Source organism: Coturnix japonica, chromosome 8, assembly GCF_054131305.1.
Source record: "Coturnix japonica strain WE chromosome 8, WE-NBRP24, whole genome shotgun sequence".
In the NCBI taxonomy this organism is placed as follows: Eukaryota; Metazoa; Chordata; class Aves; order Galliformes; family Phasianidae; genus Coturnix; species Coturnix japonica.
This window is the reverse complement of record NC_140670.1, coordinates 25,025,963-25,043,988: the sequence shown is the minus strand read 5'-3', so window position 1 is coordinate 25,043,988 and position 18,026 is coordinate 25,025,963. Positions and strand designations below refer to the sequence as shown.

Genomic DNA, 18,026 nt, shown 5'->3' with positions numbered 1-18,026 from the left:
ACTGTAGATAAAAATACAGTAGGTTCCTGAACTGTCATACCTCAATATGCAATATGGTCTGTCAGAGAGATGAACAGCAGCTTTTGTCTCTGGTCTTCAAGGTGTTATCTCCAGTGTCTCTTGGCATCTCCATACAGTCATCCCCAAGCTGCTGGGATGTAGCTCCAACTCCAGTCCATCTCGCTTAAGAGGAGATGGCCTCCAGCAGCCGCTTATGCATGCCCCTACAGCCATCTGTTGGGAAGGTCTGGGTACAACTAACCCTGCTCTGTAAGAAAGACTGTACTCAGGGACCTCTCAGTATTCCTTTAACAGTCCAACCCTGGCTGATCTTTTATACTTGAGGGCAATGCTGCCTAAATCTGATAAAGTTGCCCCTGGAAACCTTTTTACCAACATAACAGACAGACAGTTCAGCAGCAGACAGGAAAAGCCGAAGGCTGCAGTGGTGGTATTGCTGCTGGGGATGTGCTTGTGGAGCTGCAAAAAGCAGAATATTCTTTTCTGTTGTCAGGTAAGGATATACAAGGGAAAAAAACAAATCAGAACTCATGGGTTGAAACAAAAACCACGTACAAAGAAAAGACAAAGGAAAAAAAAGACAATAATAATAATAATATAATATATAAAATACATATACAAAACTAGTGATACACAAGGAACTGCTTACCACCCAGCAATCGATGCCCAGCCAGTCCCCAAGCAGCAGCTGCCATCTGGCAACTCCCAACTGTTTTTTGATCTTTCTTTTAGTATCTTCATCCCTCTTTCTTCCAGAAATGCTGCTTAAGTATTGATTTGCATGTGACAGCATGTGCTGCTGTTTTTCCTCATGCAAGTCTGGGAGTTTGGCCTTGAGAAATACAAACCATAAGGGTAACACTGGCTGCATATAACCCTTGGTAGATCTTACAGTCAAAACTCAAAGATCTTCAAAGCAGAATTTTCTTCATGCTTTATTAATTTCTATATCTTAAAATGTGCCTGATTGTGATGCCTTTGAGGTTTACTTCACCTGTCCTACAAGAAGTTAAGAGATCAACAGTGAATGAGCCTGCTAAGAAGAGGGAAGAATCAAGGCTTTTCTGTGCAAGTAGAGCCTAGTCCCTAGGACATGACTTGAGATCCATTTTAAGTTCTTTGGCCTTGTGTAAGACCCTTTCTTACCAGTATCTTTGCAGATCAACCTATTCTGCATAGCAAATTTTGAACCTTTCATCAAATACCCCCGTGGAAAAAATGTCCCGTGCTCTCTCTAACAAACCTGTTCAATGAATTACAGAGAACAGCCCTGGTTTCTAAACAGGATCTCACGTGCTGCTCAGCCATCAGAGACAGGTTCTATATTTTGAGTCTATTTTGGCTACAGTTATTGTGTGCTTTTGCATATTCAAGGGTATAATCCTTGGCCAAATCATTTCATCAAATATCTTCAGGATCTAATCCCTCCCTCGCTGAATGGTGGCAGAACTCCCACTGACACCATGAAAACAGGATCAAGCTCTTAATCTTTTAAGCAAAGCATAAATGTATTTTTTCAACTCTTGAACCTCAAACACCACCCATATCAGTGCACTTTTCTGTTGTATATGGTTTCGTATTTGCCCAATGTTGAGTTTGCTACAGCTTACGTTTAACTCCCTAAGAAAGAAAGAGAAAAACGAGAGGGAGAGAATCTGTAGAATGCAGATTAAAAACAACAATCTGCCAAATTTGGAGGCCAGCATGAGAAGTTTCATGGAAAAGAAAGCAGGACAACACTGTGTTAAAGGAAAAGAATGAGTAAATTGACCCACGTTCAGCTGGCTTCAGTGAAATTATGAGAGTTTTAGCCCATTGAGTGTTCAACATACAAATAGCAATGACATTCTAACATACTATATTTCACCGGTGTTGTTTACACCAATATTGTCTGGATTTTGAAATCCAATGACAATGTAATTCACACCTACCCTATCCAAACCAACAACAATTCAGCATAAATACTAAACTCACTCTGAAGTTGCAAATAATTTGCATATTGTAAAAAGTCTCCTGGGATGGCACATAGCAAATATACCTTAAAAGAAAACAGAAATTTAGGTTGAATAGTGTATTCCATTATAAATCTTGAGTAATAACAATTAAACTTACAGTCTTTTCCTGGACTTCCCAAAGTATTAAAAGCAAGGCTGCTTTGGTTTGGATTGTATTTCTATGACCTTTTTTGGTTTTTTTTGTTGTTTTTTTTTTTTTTGCTCTATATCTATGAAAACTCAGGAAATAAAGACTGATAGCAAATAGACACATTGAGATTATTTTTCTTTATAAAAGTAGTATATCTCATAATAGCTGATGCTCCAATTACTCACCAAATAGTATTTTATTTTCTTTGCCGAATTTTGTTCTGAATTTTCAGTTTAACACATCAAGCACCAACTGACATTTCCTGGCAAAGGATAGAAACCATCACAGCATATAAGAAACCCATCCCAGCTGCCTTGCAGTGATATCTGCTGGGTAGCATATGGATCCATCCTATGGCACTTACAGTCTTCTCACATTTATGGCAACAGAGACAGTCAGAAATACCCAAGGGAACAGAATTTGCCAGATTAGTAACTTTAAAAAGTTGTATGAGGACATTTGGAAGAGCAGCCAAATGAAAGACAGGAAAATACCCACCAGATGGCTGTGGCCAACAGCGCATCGGGAGTGTCCAGATGTCATGTACCACACCTCCACATCACGTCGTGCTGGGGCTCAGCTCTCCCTGACAGATGACTTATGAGGTTTCATCCCTGCCCTCTCTGAAATGGGCTTTCCTGTCTCCATTCCACAGCTTGGCTCTGATTTTCAGCTGGTATAACTGCCCATGCTGGCAATGCTGGACAGAGAGCTATATAAAATAAAAATTATGTCTTGTTATCACTCAGGAAGTACTCCATAAAGTCTCAGCACTATGAGCATTGATAACAATTTACCTAGGAAACTAAATCTGTGCAATCCCTCTCCAGCTGCCACAGGTTTATTTCATCCACCATAGAGAAAAGTGACCCCAGGTATACCAGGCACATCTGTGAGAACTCCCATCAACTGCACTGACTGCAACTGGTCCTGCATCCTGTCAAGTCCCAGGAGTGAGACACAAGGTCAGTATCTCCTCCTGCTGTACCAGCTGCCAACTTATCTCTTCAGAGGACCTGTACCCACAGCACTGTGGAAGCCATCACATCTGCCTATTTTCTCAGCATAAACAAAGCCCTTGTCTGGGAACTGCTCTTTCTTCTCTCTTTCACTGTATTTTGTGGATAGGTCATGTCCATGCTGTGGCATTTGAAATGCCAAATGCTGAGACTTCAATCAAGCACCTGGCTCTGTTCAAACTAAAAAAATCATTAAAAGAGTACTTAGGTAACATTTCCAACACTTAAAAAATGATTCTTTAAGTCCCTGAGTACTCTTTTGGGGCTTTTTGCATCCATCCAGATGGGAGATCTGCTGAGGAGGCCATGGATGCAGAATGAAATTTGGGGCATGTTTGTCTGATGTCTTATCACCAAAGTCAACTCTCTTTTGAAAAGAAAGTGAAAGAACACAGCTGAAACCATTCTGTATGTGACACCATGGTCCCTTTTATGTGTAAAATGGCAGTGTTACTGTCTGGCTTTATGATGATCACAGGGATTTCCCTAAAGTTACCAGTATTGCCTTGGAATAAAATTGTCAGGGAGAGCAAACAAAGCCTGCAGTGTGCTTTGAAAAGGGAAAACACAGCTTTGTTTTTATTTTAGCTGCTACAATTATTCACCCATAGCTCAGTAAATACTCCCCACCCTCGTTTATAGAAGAGCACAGAAGATCCATGATTTGTACCTGTTCAGCTGTAAAGACATCAGGGTTGGGTCTGAAGAGGCCTCATTGCTCTCTTCCTTGCATGGATCCTCCCGGTGACAACAGCATTCCCTCTGAGAATGAAGACACTGGAAGCACGTGGCTGCCCTTGGCAGGACAGCAGAGTTCATTTCTTTCCTTGTTTGTCTTATGGAGGCGGTTTCCAAATGCTTGGATTTAATGCTGAGATCCAATGTCCTTGGGGTATTTTCTTACTTACTGGAAAGGGAAGTTTATGCGTATTTTGGGAAAATGTGTTTTGATTTAGTTTGCTTGTTGTTTCTCTTTTAGGGTCTATTTTTATTTATTTTTTTTCCAAGCAGCAGAAAACTAAAATTATGGGCTTCAAAGGGTCCTGCAACTGTACCAAACACGATCCAGATGCAAGAGTGAAGAAAATATTTACAATATGATCCAGCTATGGGTTCAACCAGCCACAACCACCCCATCAGCCTTCTCAATGTCTCCCTTTGTCCTCTATCACAGATGAATAAAGCGCCTGTGGGAAATGATTTGCTGATAAAGTAATAGTAATTCTTCTTTCCAAAATATGTTTGGCAACACAGAAAGCTATTCTGATCACTGTACTCGGGCTGCTCCCAGCATTAAAAAAAAATAGCTAGAAGCAGAAGCCTTTAAGCAGGAGCTGGCACAGTGCTCACTACAAGCAGAAAGCAGCAACAAAGGTGAAGGGAACTCTGTGGGGCATTACCCTGAGAGCTGCAAGGCACACTGCTGAAGGTCCTACCCCAGTGTCTCTGCATAGCAATTAAAGAGAGGTCATAAATTCCACCACCCTTAAGCAGAAGCACAAGAACATTTGACAAGCAGAGAGCTTGGGAAAGATGCCAAGCAATGTTCCTGTGGCAGGTTGTTGTGCACCCTTCATCTAGAAATGTCCTGGGGTTGTTTTGCATCACCCCATGCTTCCAAAAAGCTGAGGTCTTGACAGCATCCACTTGGTTTATTTACTGACTGGAAGGGATGAAAAGCAGAGTGCATTGCATACAGCTTTCCCTGCCCAACTCCACAGCTCCCTGCCTCCAGCTGCAAGCTCAGCAACACCAAGTCTTCAAGCTCAACAGAGTGCTGTGCTGCAGCTGTGCCCTGCTCTGTAGAAAAGCACTTCCACTAACTTTTCCTGTCAGCCTCAGCACTTAATACTGCTGCTGTTCCCCTCCCCAGGAGAACAGAGCTTCCACTTAACTCACTGAAGCCACCTGCTCTCCCCTCAGCAAGCTGCCTATCTTCTGTAATGCATCTCCCTTACCAAAGGACGTTTGGTCCCCTAGCCCTTGCTCACCCAAGTCAGTTTGCATTGACAGGACGATGAGCTACATCTCATGAGGGTCTTCCCTCCAGATAGATCCAAAGCACTTTGTAAGCAATTAGCACTGTATGGCAAATTCCATTTGGATGTTGACAAGCAGGTATTTTACCACCAGCCCAGCACAAGAAATGAGAACTCTTGGTAAGGAAACTCAGAGTGTGCATGACCCACAGGTACCAATCAGATGATTTACAGTTCCATCTAAACAAGCACCTTACAAGGCATGCCAATTCTCTCCCTCCACTGCTCCCAGGGAGGGGTTGCTCCAGAGTCTCACTGAGCTCCTGGAGATGGATGACCAGTTTCTTACCTCTGTTTGCCATCACATGAGATCGATCTCACACCACAGTGGCACATCTCTTGTGAACTGCTGCTGAGACAGAAAGGCCAACAGGGGATAAATTAAAAAAAAAAAAAGTTACTAAAATGGCTTTCCTGTTTTCTAGTTTTTAATGTTCCTTGTATTCTGCCCTTTCCCCACAGGTTAAAAATTACTTCTTCAGGGTTCCCACCTCTAGATTTTCAGTCATTGATGGGAGCCAAAACCTCTATATCCCACACAAGATTTTGAGACTGAAAAACGAAAATAACAGGAGAGGAAAAAAATATTTGCAAATAAAAAGCATTATTGCTCTATTGGCTTTTCTCATGGAATGGGAGTCATAGAGCAGCCTGTTTTCTTAGACCTTCTGAATAATTCTTTGACTCTACTGATAGTGAATTAAGACCCATGCTTATCAAACACTTCTGTTACCCAATGTAATCACATGGACAAAGCCTGCCTGGATGCACATTCTCATTCAGACAAATCCAGGAACCCAGTACATGAAAAAACTGAAGTGCAGCAAGAATACTGGAAGACAGAGTACAGAGGTCAGCTTCCCTTATAACACCAAGGATGCCCTCATCTAAAATCCAAACTGCCCCTGACCCAAAAATGGACAGTGTGGAGGTAGATCAGGATGGACTTAGAAGGATTCAGTTTGTTTCATACCCTGGCCAACAAAGGTCAGCTAGAGAGATAACCAAAGATGTTTTACCTGTGCCATGAGGTGAAGGACAAAGGGAAGTTGCTGCAATTTCTCTGTCTAGGAGTAGTTATAACACAGACAGTGCCAAAATGAAACAAGGATCCTTTCAAGCCAGGATAGTGTTTAACTTATCATGCTTGTATTTTTAGTGTGCCCGGAAAAATGACCAAATAGGTAACTTCAATGTGGAAATTTCCACTTTAAACTAGTATTCTTCCAAAAAAAAGGAAAAAAAAACAAAAAAAAAACACATGGAAAACCATCTGCCCAAAGGCTATCTTATTTGCATAACAAGTGCTCCCCATCAAAAAGAAAAATTAAAGCCCTTTTAGTTCAAATTTAACATTAGCAACATTCTTGAAAACTGCCCCAGGGGGCAGAAATATGCATAAGTGTTTCTACTCTGGTGCCCGATGTGATTGTACCTTCAGGAAATGCTTTTTAAACCAGTTTCGCACTTTCACTCAAACTATTTAAATACCTGCTTGCAGCTCCCATGCTGGTTTTTGTTACAGACCCCATCATAAATGCTGAATCCCAAGCACCTCTCAAGCTACATCCTTGGGAAAGCATAGGAAGTCATGCAGGGACAGGGGATGCTCATTTCCAAAAAGATCTATCGCAAATCATAGACCTCCTACTCACACCATCTGATGGCTTTCTGAAGTCCCCTCTCACATAATAGTGGCATTGTAAATCAGATGCCTGGGATGCTTGAAGAATGGTTTGAAGCTTTCTTGTCTTCTTAAGTCCCGTATTTTTCCACTGAAAAGCTTTGTATAAATATAAGGTAAGAAAGCTGTTCTTCGTGTTTCATTGTTTCCCCACTGAGAAGCCACAATAAGTTCTCTCTCTCTTCAAGTAACAGCCTACGACACAAATCTAAGTCTGTTATTTCTACATAGTTCCTATTCTTATGGAACATTTTCAAATGGCCGCATAAGGACCAAATTTTAGAATAAGGCATTACGACATACAATAAAAAAGTGCCTCTCCTATTTCCCTGCAGTATCATATTTTTTCAAGAAAAAAAAATACACAGGCACAAAAAAAATGACATAGCTCCAGTTCCTACAAGGATTAAAATCAAAACCAAAAACTAGTGATAAGAATAATGAGCAAAGCAACGGGTGGGCTGTCTGTTAGTGTTTTCTGGCAAGGGCAGGAGTTGGTATTGAAGCTCTGTTTCAACAAAGACATGAGCTGCTGGATTCCAAACAGAACTATCAGAAGAAATTCTGTGGTTAACGCTGTAAAGATCTTAAAGGTCCATTTTGAACAGAAAATCTGCACTTGATGCCTACACTGCTGTGTTAGCTCAGGACTTGTGCTCAAACTCGAGCTCTGTGGTTCACATGATGACTCCAGTCTGAAATACACCATGCATCTCACCCTGATGGTCACACACCTGCATGAAAGGGACTGGACTGAACTGAATTTGCCCTTAGCTGGGATGCACGTACAGTACAGAGAATTCAGACATTATGGTGAAGATCACAGTTTAAGAAAAGGAAGACAGAAAAAAAGGCTGTATTACTAATTGATATTCCTTATCCTTCACAGTTAACATTTCAGTCACTTGACAGGAGCACATTTACTGTCCCGTGGACTAGGCAGCCTGACACACACCAAGAATAACAGCTGAGAAATGGGAGCAGTTAAAAGATTAGCAACTATTCCACCTTTATTTCTAGGATACGATTATATAATCATGTGCACTGAACAGACATGGAAACAACAGCCGGAGCACAGAGAATTTGCAGACAGAAAAATAAAGACTGTATTTACAAGGCATGTTGTTAGCAATACCTAATTTAATCTGTCAGAGTGGCACTATGAGGGACTAATTAAAGCAAAACCAAAACAATAACTTGTGCTCAGGAAAAAACATTGGGGAAAGCATGGACAAACTTCAGCAATCTGCAAAGAGCTCATGTCTGCCAGCATGAAGAGTTCTGCGGTAGTACATTTTACCTTCTTTAAAGCAAAGTCTTTTCCATCAGAATAGTTTCCAGTTTTTAACTCTGTAGATGAAGGATTTCAAAAAAGATTCAAGAAGTATAAATGTATGTGTTGTTTTTTTTTAATGTAGTGCCCCAAATTTCATTTTTATCACATGTATTTACATGCTCTGGTAGCAAAGACACGGGGGTGTTGACCAGATCAGGCAGGCCACATCAATGGGCCCATAAGGGAGAAGGAAGGCAAATCAAGCAGGGAGAGCTCTGCATTGCTGAGGCTGTCATGTGTCAAGCTCTGGGAATTTCAGTAAATTAGATGCATTCTCACCAGAGGCTGTTATTTTGAAGATGCCCTAAAAAGGCCTGATTTAAAATTCACATAGTTACACTATTTCAATACTGATTGTTACAGTAGGAGTTTATCTAGTTACCAGGCTTCTGTCCTCAAATTCATTTCTGACCACTGTCATGCTTGTCCTCATTGTTTCTGGTTGGAACCAGGTACTCTGGAACAACTGTTTAGTGCTCAGAGTAGTCTGCAGAGAACATGAATTTGCAATTGCACATTTTCATCGGCTCAAATTACTTCACTTTTGCTATCGCCAGTTGGCATGCAGAACATACAACGCCAGGCAGCAAACCCAGGATGCAGGACACAATTCTGCAGCCCAACACCTACCACTTTGTCCCATCGATCAACTATTGATTGCTCCCAGCATGGAGTTTGGCCGTGGAGCTCTGCAGCAGTAGCTATAGCTCCAGCTGGAAAAAGCTAGGCCATGGCAGGATGGCTCTATCCTTTCCTGTGGGCAGACCACCTGAATGGCAGAAAACAGGCCTGATGTGCTGGTTCACATTGGGCTCTTTTCAGATCTGTCCTGTTTTTATGCGTCTTGAGCTGGCTTCCACAGGGGCAGGAATAGTCAGAGACTGCTGATAATATCACCCTCAATCAGATAAATCACTTTTGAGGGAAGAATTTCATAACAATCCCAGACATGCCTAATGGTTTCTCTGCAAGTCTCTAGACAAAGCCTGAGACTAAATAAAATGAAATCATTACACAAAATTATTTGTACTGATGTGGTGCTTGAGATCCCCAGCTGAAATGACAACTTGCTTTCATAGAATGGCTCAGGCTAGAGGGGGCCTTGAAGATCACTGAGTTCCAACCCTGTGCCATGGGCAAAGTTGCCAACCACCAGATCAGGCTGCCCAGTGCCCCATCCAAGCTGGTCTCGAATGCCTCCAGATATGGAGCATCCACAGCCTTTTTGGGCAGTCTGTTCCAGTGCCTTACCACCATACAAGTAAGAAAAGGTCTTCCTAACACCAAATCTAAGTCTCGCCTTTTTTAGTTTAAAGCCATTCCCTCTTTTGCTGTGCAAAGCCCTGCCTGAATTATTTGTCATTCCAGCAGAAAGGACCCTGGGGCTAGGAGAGGTTTTGGGCCAGCTGAGAGAAGAGGTTTTGCAGTACCACATGAAGCAGGTAATTTGCTAAGCCTTATTTTTATCATTGTCATTATTAAATACATTACCAGAGCCCTCTCCAGCACTGTAAAGCATGATAATCTCCTAGAGCTATGCTTCAAGAGGCATATTATACCCCCCACCAAACTTATTGATTTAAGTAAAGTATGCGTGCTATATTTATTTACGGTTTTCAAGGCTCATGAATGCTATTGTAATTGTTTTCATAACATAGATCAATAAGTACCGTCAGAACAGGCCCTGTCTGCCTCAGGGGACAGCCATTAAGAATGACTGGGTAACAGCTATTTCAGGAGATCTTTCTGCCCAGCAAACAGAAGAAACTTGCTTTAAGCTCTTCTTGGGAAAAAGCCTCAATTTGCAACTCAGCCCTTGAACTGTTTTCTAAGCCGAAGACAGCAAGAGCTTTCACTCAGAATTAAGGAATTGAGTTTACCTGGCAGTATTTTCTTTCTTAATGCTCTAAATCTTAAAGCATTTGAGAATTATCCATATTTAAAAACACCCTGCTCCACCGTTCATGGTGAGGTTCATGTATTGCTGGGATGCAGAGATCTGCCACATAACCCCAGAAGTTTTTCATGCAGGAAAAGCTTGAGAACCATTTGAAGTAAATAAGATACCAAATGCTAATAGAATAAAGGAAAAAATCCTCCTCTCTTGCTATATTGAGGAATTCTTTGAGTGTGTTTGTGGCTTGCTCCAAGATTAAATATGCCTTCCTACTTATGCAGCAAACTAGCATATTTCCAAAGACATAAATAAAAATAACAAGGTAAAATACCGCGTTTATCAGCATAGTTATTAAGATCTCTTTCCACTTAGCAACCTAAAGCATACACAGAGTAATTTGTAATCAGCACTTTTCACATTCTGAATAATCCATTCCTTCAGCAACTTCTGCTTCCTTGAAAACATCTTTCATGGCTTCAAACCTTCAACAAGGGAAGCCAAATTCAATAAAAGAACTTCTCAGCTGTGCTTTTTTTCTCTCTCCCTCATTCCTTCACGCTTTCTGCTCTTCCCCGAGTTAATTATTCTGAAAGACCATCAGAGCTACAGAACGCCATGGGAGGACCAGACACAGCGCTGGGAGAACAACTCGCACAGATGGGATCCAGCTGGAATAAGGGGCCAGCATGGCACAGGGATGTGACCACTGGCACAGCAGCAGAGCTGCCATCACTTGTTCCCTCTTTCTGGTTACACCTGTTCCTCCGGCCAGGGATCTCCTCCCTCTCCAGGCATCTCCTCTCTCACTGAGGCTACACTTCCCATTTCTGACACTGAATCTGTCACCTCCTCTCATCTCCTTCTGCTCTGCTGATCATTGCAGTACTTGTGAACCTTCTCCTGCATCACTAGTCAGTTCTTTCTTATATTTCTGCTGCTAACTAGCACTTATGAGATATGCTGTGCTCACTCAAGCCTTGCACATGCATCAGCTAGTTTAAGTTAATATATTCTCTTAACCACATTGCTGACAGGCTGCAATACATCATTTGAAATCAAACTAGCAACATACAGTGCACCTAAGGATATCTCACAGCAAACAAATGGCCCTATGATTTTTTGCGATGACCACGCAAGTGAGACACCTTCTGGCAAGGGTACCATGGAACAGAGAGAGGCTCACAAATAACAGGGTTCTTTTAGGTAATCCATGCAAACACACTTGAAAGATGAGTGCCGTCAGAGAAGCAAAATAAGTGTTCAGACAGAAATACTGAAAATCTGTGCGATTTCTACAGACCTACCTTTCCTCTGAAAATCCCCAGGTGGGCAGTTCAGATTCTTTCCCATCCATTGGAATGATGCTTCTCTCTTCTTCTGCACCCTCCTTAAATTCACCTCAAATTCAAAAGGTAAAGAATATGTAAGGGTCTGAAACACCCACGGGAGAGCTTCCACGATGACTACAACACCATATGCCACAACAAGACGTTCTGTGACCTCTTCTGTTAGATTCTTGTTTGCTCTTTCTTGGTGTTGTTTCCACTAATCTTGAATAAATAATATTAGACTGAGAGCATATGGTGAATCTAAGAACCTAATACAGACAGCCAATTCAATTACAGTCAGTAGAACAGGTGGCTTTACAAGACAGAGGGGTAATCAGTAAACAATGAGACATTAACTGTAGCTACTGTGGGCCAGACCAAGGACGGGTCTCTCACCAGAAGGTGTAACTAGATCTATACCAGAGGCTGCTCTGGGCTGCACCTTGTTTGCTTTGGCTCAACAATGCAACACCAAAAAGGTCACGCTGCAACACATCACTATTGAACTGACTGCTTTTCAAACCTGTAAGCTTTCCAGCTTTTATGAGCACACATTCTGAGAACAAGGAAGACAAAAATGCAAGAGTTTTGTTTTGAAATCGGAACAATTTTCTTAGCCTTATTTCCCAAACTTGCAACGAATAAAAATACTTGCATGAATTAAGATTGATTCTGAAGGGAAGATCTTGAAAAATGACAATAATTTTGATCCAAATATTTTTCTAGGGTGCTAATGAAGAAGCTTAGATTAAAAGTGTAATCAATGTAAACTAAAGAGGCTACTAAAACAGGTCCTCATTCTAGCATTTATATTACCAGTACAGATCAAATAAGAACATGCTGACTGCAATATGGGGGGGAGGGTTAAGGAGGGAGGAGAGGTAAGGGGGAAGGCAAGGGATCATATCATAAAAATCCAATCCTGAACAGCCAAAATGCAGAATGCATTGAAACTGACACATACACAGCATCATCATGGGAAACATTTTACTTTGTTTGACAGCATCTTGAATTATCAGAACAGGCCATTTTGTTGGATAGGAAGTTCCAAAACACACGTCTTCCTCCTAACCTCCTCCTAGCCTTGTGAACACATCACATAAATGGAATCTTCCTGTATGTCAGGATATAAATAGGAAAAGAAGAGATTCTGACATACAGCTGACACTTGTGGATATGACTGAAAACAAGGGCTCCCTTGCACTGTAGTTAGATGATTGAGTCATATTACCTGTTTGGATTCTCAGGGTCTTGGAGACCACAGGATGTGAATGAAGGAAAGAATTTTAGTCTTGTTAAGACAGACTAATTACAATTTAATGTAGACAAAGGGAAGGACAACACTTACCTTTTTTATCAGTAGGGGACATCATTTCAGAAGTATTTTCTACCCATGTTTCCTCCATTGTAGTTCTAAAGCATTCTTAGCTTTCATGACATCTTTTTACCTTGTGGGTGGTATCTGCTGGAGATCAGTGCCTACATAATAGAAGACATTACACATCAGAGAGCAAATCATGATGATTTAATAGTCCATTCTGGCTTCACATTTTCTGAGACCATTAAAAAGAGGAAGAAGTATACCTATGACATCATAAATAAAGTCCTATAATCTTTTACAATGACCAGGATTCCCAGACGCTTTTATACAATGGTTGATGCATGCCAGAAGAAAACAGTACTCTGTGTCTGGGGACTGCACTGGAGCAGGAGTCCTGGTCCTTCAAACGTCCTCCTGTCTGAGGTGGCTTTCCTTAAGGAGATATTGCAGTGAAGGGGGTTATTTGCAGCCTTAAAGAGATTTAGGTGTTTCGCAGGTGAAGGAGAAAAGCTTAAAGTACTACAGAAGGGAATAAATATAACCCCTACCTTATGAAAGAAATAGGTGGTTGGTAAAACCTTTTCTACTCACCACTTTTTCTTTTGTAACAAAGATTGCAAAGGTCGGTACACAAAGCATTGGGTGGAACAGCCCATTGTGGCTCTAATATTGCCCAAAGAAAAGCTGCCTGAACTTTTAGACTGCAGAAATCTGACAGTTCAGCCAATGGGTGTTTTTTTCCTTTAAAAATAAAATAATGTCAACAGGATTTCTACAAGTAAACTGACTCTTCATAGACCTCTATTGGCTGAAGCAATAAGTTACTGAGGTTCGGTTCTCTAATGGCAAGAAGGCAAAACATGTTCATGGAAATCACCAAATTAATAACAGGTAACACCAAGGGCAGAGCTCCAGTGCAAATCTCCCAGCGTACAGCTCTCTGGAGAAAAAGCAAAACAAGGGGAACTCAGATCATTCCATTACTCCCATTCTTGCCTTCTAGGAACACACACAGGAAAAGAAAGAAATGCATTTTAAACAAAAACAAACAAACAAACAAACAAACAAAAAACACCTAAGTAATGTTTTACTGTCCTTGTTCTCATAAAGGGCAGCTCTTGTAGCTGGTCTGCCATCCCACACACAACACCAGAGGGCTCTGTGGCTGCACTCAGTCAGCCCCGCCACATGGCACTGCACTCAGCAATGGATTGATCCTGACCTGCTTCCTCTGAACCCACTTGCTTGAGGCACTCCTTCTCCCTGAGCCCAGACTGGCAATGAGATCTCCCTTATCCTGCTGCCACTGGCTGCTCTGTTTCTCCATGCAGCTTGCTTGGGGGACTGGATTGCCCCTCTACCGCAGTTGTGGGGCAAATGAGCTAGTGTGGAACAGCAGACCTGCCCAGGGGGTTGACATGCCTCACAGACACCACGTTTGAACTGCTTACCTTGTCTTCTGAGTCCTGCTTACTTCTTTCTAATGAACTTCAGAGCAGGCAAAGCTCTCAGTTTCACATTATTTTCTATTCTGAATTCACTGATGCTTCAGCTGCAGGCAGAGCCTGCTATGTATGGAGTCTGCAGAGCATGACTAGGAATTGTTCCCACCTGGGTCTGATCCTTGTCCCCAGTTGCCAATGCTGTTCCCATCCATCACAATCCCAGGTGCTGTAATCACCACTACTGCTGCAGGAACTGCAGCCTGAGCAGGGATGGGGTGTTCTCAGTCTTTGCCTTTCAGCCATCCAGGCTTAGCTGATTTTTCTCATGTCTTTGTAGAGCTTGGTTCCCAGGGAGCTTTGTTGAAAAGTAGTTTATAGTAGGATCATTCACACCACAACCTGGTCAAGGAGAGGTGCTCTGTCTGGGATCCGAGCACTTCCATGAAGGGGGCTGGGCACACGACTTGCCCTATCTGCCACGTGGAACTGGACATCAGCCAGTGCTTTGTTTCACTGTTTCTGTTTCTTAGCTAGTCCATTCTATTCCTTTTAACTGGTTTTGTGGTTCCAGGAATATGCAAAGAGAGAAAACAGCACACTGCGTTCATCTACCCCATCCCTCTCATTCAGTCTCCAGGAAAGCTAGCCATGTCTTGAGGTTTGAATTGATTTTTGATTGTCTGGAACGTCAGACAGCAGCAGGTAGGCCCCAGGGTACATCCTCATGGGTAAAGAAAAAAGAGTTTGTCCTCTCCTGGGACAGCACAGGGGTAAGTTAGCTCATATTCACATAGACTCTTATTATATTGTGCTTGTGGTGATTTTATTTCTAGAAAAAAAGAGTAGTCCAGGATAAATCTCCTCTGCCCATCTCAGTGGGATTTGTTCCAGTGAGAACAGTCTTCCCTCCTCATTGAAGAGCTCTGACATTCATCAAGGGACATACACAGCCATGTATGTCAGGCACCTACTGGCAAACCCTGCCTGCCTTCCAATCTATCCCACCAAAGCATGAGCCATTTTCCTGGTCTTTCTCCATAAATTCACTTACATCTCTGCACCATCAGTCTTGGAAGAGGATCGCTGAAGTCTGCTGCACTGCTTGGACAAGTGGATCCTTCTTGTGGTCCACAGCACCAGCTGCAGGTGGTCCAGCAGGTTCCTGAGGGATGGGTCAGGGGTACTTTTGCCCATGGCCAATACAGAGATAGACACAGCCAGAGGAAGCAGAGGCCTGGCCCCTTTGCAAGCACACATTCCTGGTTGGCTGAGTCTCCAGGTGGCAGATCAGAGGAGCCAGCTGCACTGATGTAAATTAGACCTGTTTTCTGCCTCTCACACACAAATACAAGCCACAGAGAAAAGAAGACATGCTGGGAGCTGCTATTTATGAGGAACAGTTTAACACAAGTGACTTATAAACCAAGGTTAGGCTGAGATTCCAGATAAGAGAGGCATGGGGCAGTTGTTGATTTCTAGACATACATCTCAGTGCATGCTGATGAGAAAAATGCTGAGGTCAGCTCAGATCTACAAGGAGCAGAGGCAGTATTGAAGTGTCTCCTTCTGTGTCTGGAAATAGCCTGCTGTGGGACAACAAGGAGAGAGGAGAGAGCAGTGAGGGACTGGGGAATCTCCTGTGGTGAACCTGTTACCAGAAAGCCAAACATTTTGCCTTAGCTCCAGCTCAGCCAAAATACTTGCAAGTGCCTGGAATGGGAAGGAGGTTTGTACAAAGCCAGAGGGGCAAAACTAAGGGAGACTGTCCTCATGAACATAGTTGAGTGCAGGTCCCTGCCACCCCTTGGCCCCCTCAAGCATGGAGGTGGTCAGCCAGAAAAAGCTGACAAGAAGCAGCTGGTCCTTGTACATACGTGGAGAACAGCAATGGAGTTCCCTTTCCAGAGCAACAGCAGATGGGAAATCCATGTTCCAAGGAGCTCAGAGGCCCCCCTGGCTGCCCTCCCCACAGGCACAGCCTCCAAAGCTCCCGACGTCGCATCCGTGACCGAGCTCTGGCTGCAAGAGACAATTCCATTTCAGTGCAACAGATTCAAACTCTAATTGAGTTTTGTCATTTAAATCAGGGCAGGAGCAGCTCTGCCAGCCTGCAGCCAGGAGGGCTATTTTTGAAGAGAATTGTCATATGGGCAAGGAAGTCAAATATGACAGTTTTAAACCATTCTTAAGCGTATGGCTGCACGTGTGTGTGCATTTCCCTCTGCAAGCAAGAAACAATCACTCCCTGTACACAGAAGGAGCCCAGGTTGCTTAACTGTATGGATGCTGAGATGGCTTCTTTGTGGCAGCTGAAAAAGAAAGGAAAAAATACTCAGCTTCTTAGTGCTTTCTTGCTTTACATGACTCACCACAATGGAAAAAACCCACTTGCTTCTTCTTTTCACCCCATCTCATCCCAGACACCATCTATCTTCATGGCAGTCCACTGCTGCTTGCACAGTGCAGTCCACTCCTTTATGTTCCTTAATTCAACTGCAAGGTGTGGAGGTAATTTGGAATATAGCTTTTCCCCTTCCCTTTATAAAACAAGGAAAGACTGTTCTAGTATGAGGACATCAGATTAGGACTCAGATCCAGCTTTCACATTCTGTACTGATTCAGATTTCTGGTGTGACTCAGTTATTCATCTTCTCTTTAGGCAAAAGTGCAATAAAACTCTGTCTTTCATCCTGTTCTCTCTCCAGGCAGAGTCAAAGGCTTTTTCTTCTCAACAGGATTTAGTACAATGAGCCCCCAGTTAAACTTCTATTACAAATTACATTGTAAATCTCTATTTACTATCATTTTCTTATGTCTTCTAAGTACCACATGCTTTTATAGAGCTAAGCGAGCAGCTTGGTAGATGCTTTGATCTCTATTTTACCTGGCCTTTGCAATTAAATCAGTGTTAGGAATAAAACTCAATACACACATACTTATATAGTTACAATTTCATCCATTTTTTTAGGGAAATATAGTCATGAGGGTATTTTGCTGTTTTTTTACTGTCCTATAGATAGAACAACTGGTATGTTTTGAAGGTCCAAATACTTTAATGAAGTATTTCCTCCAAAAATATTGCTTGTATAAGTTTGAATTTTAGTGGAGAAAAATTAATACACACCTATCATAATCTTGTGTTACTAAAAATGTTCTTGGTTACCATAAAGTCTTGCTCTGAATTTCTTTCAAAGCAGTACTGAGGATTTATCAGTTCCTAGTGGCCTCTATAGAATACCCAATATCACATAATGTACTTCCAGACCTTCTGTTTAGCCAGTTTCTCCCCATCTCACTTTCCACTTACCTGCCTCATCCTTTGTCAGTTTGCCTATGTGGAAGTAACAGTGGACAGTGTTGAAAATCACCTGTGAAAGTCACAATGAACAAATTCACAGCTCTCCCCTCATGCACCAAAACAGCCTCTTGTTGCAGAAACTATCACCCCTCTGTACAGTGAGGAGCAGTGAGGTCACAAGTTTAAGATTATGGCACCAAAAGGCCAGTTTCATTTTCTCAGTGCTTGAAATTGTTATTCCTGGGATGAGTCAGTTCTGGCAGTAGGAAGGTAGATGTGATCCCTTCATTTCTATTTCATATTAGTAAATCTTCTTTACCCTATATTTCAGACATTTAAATGCATTGCAATATTCTGAGTTTAAAATTGTACTGCGACCTTTAAAAGAGAAAAGGATTCTAAGGCTAAAACACGAGTTGTACCTTTTCGAAGGCAGCTCATTTCCCCATGCGGAGCTCTTGGTGCTGTTAACAAGAAACATGGTTTTTATGCT

At 42.2% G+C, this 18,026-nt stretch overlaps 2 long non-coding RNA genes across 2 annotated transcripts in view; one reads left to right on the top strand and one right to left on the bottom strand.

Moving 5' to 3' along the window:
* Positions 1-4,397, top strand: part of LOC107316156 (uncharacterized) — a 49,564-nt gene extending 45,167 nt beyond the window's left edge. Inside the window, exons 7-8 of the long non-coding RNA XR_014948751.1 lie at positions 2,997-3,131; positions 4,165-4,397. This is a non-coding gene — a long non-coding RNA (uncharacterized LOC107316156). The remainder of the gene's footprint in view (positions 1-2,996; positions 3,132-4,164) is intronic.
* LOC107316155 (uncharacterized) overlaps positions 1-18,026 on the bottom strand; it is a 92,630-nt gene that overhangs the window by 48,986 nt on the left and 25,618 nt on the right. Inside the window, exons 7-15 of the long non-coding RNA XR_014948750.1 lie at positions 17,956-17,997; positions 17,543-17,603; positions 14,242-16,544; positions 12,818-13,730; positions 11,446-11,539; positions 5,514-5,573; positions 3,856-4,092; positions 2,665-2,878; positions 41-2,428 (exon numbers count right to left, since the gene is read on the bottom strand). This is a non-coding gene — a long non-coding RNA (uncharacterized LOC107316155). The remainder of the gene's footprint in view (positions 1-40; positions 2,429-2,664; positions 2,879-3,855; positions 4,093-5,513; positions 5,574-11,445; positions 11,540-12,817; positions 13,731-14,241; positions 16,545-17,542; positions 17,604-17,955; positions 17,998-18,026) is intronic.